The 2876-nt window shown below is 33.1% G+C and overlaps 1 long non-coding RNA gene across 1 annotated transcript in view; it reads left to right on the top strand.

Moving 5' to 3' along the window:
• Positions 1-2876, top strand: part of LOC127173165 (uncharacterized) — a 35496-nt gene that overhangs the window by 10690 nt on the left and 21930 nt on the right. The window lies entirely within an intron of this gene.

Below are 2876 nucleotides of genomic sequence, written 5' to 3'. Positions count from 1 at the left end.
ACCTCCTCAAAACACGCACTCAGCACCAAACTCCTTACCATTTATACCAGCTGTGTGTTTGTAAACAAACCTTATGTATTTATGCGTTTATTGATATTTTTGTTCTTCAGCTGGTTGTAATATTTATACATGGGCATTATTGGGAGTATTACTAATGGTATTGGTTGTTTATTTGTTACTATATTTTCTCAATGTTGTGTTGAATCTTAATATTTGCTCTCATAATATAATTTCATATTATTAATTGGTTGCATGTGTATTATTATTTTTTATTATGGTTTGTATTAATCTTTATTTTTGTCTCAGAATATAAGTGACTCAGAATATTAGTTCTAGCTCTATAGCGTTGTTCTAGCCCACTGCTTAATTTGACAACCAAATGAAGGTTTAGCTTTAAGTGACTTGTAGATTATCAGCATTAATGTAATCACTCATGAAAGAATCAGTAAGGGGTCTTTGGCATATGGTTTTACAGCTGTTGTTTTGAATTTTATTAGCTCTCTGTGTTAGTGTTTTTATGCAAACATTATAGCAGGTTATTACTGTTGCATTTGGAATTACATTGAAACACTGAACTGTGTAAATTAGTACAGTTATTGTACTGAATTTTGTGTATTATGTGACAAAGCCTCTGTGTTTTTCATTCACTATTACTGCCTTGACATAGTCCGGTAATTCTCAAGGACAACTAGCCTCAAGCTGCAAACTGCTACAAAGGCTTTCTCCATGCAGCTTAATGAGTCTCATGGATTTTTTTAAATTTATTTTTTTTTTTCACACTCACTTGCTTGGTCTCTCAACAGGAAGAATTGCTTGGATGGCGGGAGCTCTTAGCTCCCCTAGTGTTCTGAGTAGCATGGAAAAGAGTGACCTACTCACTATACACCCCTCAATTAAGGGTCAGTTGTCATTTTAACCTGAATGAAGCAGGACACTGCATAGAGAGAGGCCACCAAAGATGCTGGCAAGGGCTCCCTTGAGACACAATTAGCTGATATTTGCATTTTGGTAACATAATGAGAAACCTATAGTCAACAAACAACATTTGTATAATTTGTTCAAAGTTATCATACACATATTTTTATGAGCTCATAGTGATTGAGAGATTCATGGAATATTTTAACTTAATGCACATGACAATTTAAGAAAACAGTGAAAAGCTACCAACTAACCAGCACCAATGCACTCTAGGGCAATAAGACACACACACCTTACACACATTTTTCTTTTGATCATAGACGGTACAAAATCTCATCTCAACACATTTAATGCTTGGTTTCACCCTTCTTAATTCTGTTATTTCATTTCAGTTTCAACATTCATAAGATATAATCTGTCAAATCAGTTTGTCAAATCAATTTTCTTTTAAAGTGAAAAGATAAAATTAGACTACCTGAATTGACACAGAAAGCTATGGAAGCCCGTTTCCGCCACTGAATAAAAAACATAAAAAAAAGGTAATTGTGACTTTTTTTTCTCGCAGTTTTGAGTTAACATCTCGCAAGTCTAACTTTTTTCCTCAGAATTGTGTCAAATAAACTCTTTTTTTTCTTTGTGACTTTATTTCTTAGAATTGCGAGTTTGTATTACGCAATTCTGAGAAGAATAAGTCAGAACTGTGAGATAACAACTTGCAATATTCAGTGGCGGAAACAGGCTACCACAGGAAAGCCTAAGTGGCATGTTGTTACCAGTGTTATTTATTTTTAAATTTAATGCGATGTGATTAGCTGTAAATTTCAGAACAGCTTTAACTATCATTGGTTATTTAATTATTTGAAAACACAATTTTAAATTGTTGATTTAGTATTTTGCATTAACGACACTTAAAAATTAATTAAAATGATATCAACAGTAATTTATACATTCACCTTATTGAATAATTTTACATTTTGGGATATAAGAACTTTTTTTTTTTTTTTTCCAATTTACTTTAGGCCATATATAAATTATAATGTTTTATTTGTTTGCCTTTGCTGTGAAAATGAGTTGCTGAAATGAATTGAACATCTTTATATAAGCTTATATACTTCATTTACATGTTTGATGTTAAAGGGATAGTTCACCCACAAATAAACATTTTGCCATCATTTACTCACCCTCATGCTGAAGTGAATGGGGAATAGCAACTGTTCGGTTACCAACGTTCTTTAGAATATCTTCTTTTGTGTTCAACGGAAGAAAAAAAACTCATTCAGGTTTGAGGGTGAGTAAATGATGGCATATCCCTTCAACTGGTTGTCAGGGCTACAATATATATTGCAAATAAGTTGTAAGGAGTTGCAAAGGTTTTTTTTTTTTTTTTTTTTTTTTTTTTTTTTGACAGCAGAACCCCATTCACATTCCATCATTCACATATGCAGTACAGTACACAAAGCATTTTAAGCATTTCAATGGCAAGAGTCCCAACCTGAATTCAACCCTATAGTTAGTGAAGTTAGAAAAAATTTTGTGACTTTAGAGCCCCCTACAGTTAAGTGAATGGAATTCACTGTTTTGTTAGCTGTACACGAGCATTTGTTTTTGCCATAAAGCCATCTTAACCTTTCGCGGAATTTTAGAAATAAGTGAACCAGCATAATGGTTTCAAACCTGATATTTCAAGGTAAAAGAAACATACATACTGTACAGTTCTTAGAGTGAAAAATCACTTATCTAGCTTAAGCACAGACACTATGTAAGTCGCCGCCTTAGAATTATATGGTTCTATCTGCATTCTGAGCACTTTTGAGATATTGAGCTTAAAAGTTTTTGCGTTCCATAGACTTAAGTTGTCACAGAATAAGAAAATGTGAATAACTAAATTTTGACAAATATGTCAGATAGAACCTTATAATTCCAAGGCGGCGAAGTGTAATTGGCCCTGCCAGCTGGGA

This window comes from Labeo rohita, chromosome 11, assembly GCF_022985175.1.
Source record: "Labeo rohita strain BAU-BD-2019 chromosome 11, IGBB_LRoh.1.0, whole genome shotgun sequence".
Classification (NCBI taxonomy): Eukaryota; Metazoa; Chordata; class Actinopteri; order Cypriniformes; family Cyprinidae; genus Labeo; species Labeo rohita.
This window is presented reverse-complemented; position numbering and strand designations above follow the sequence as displayed.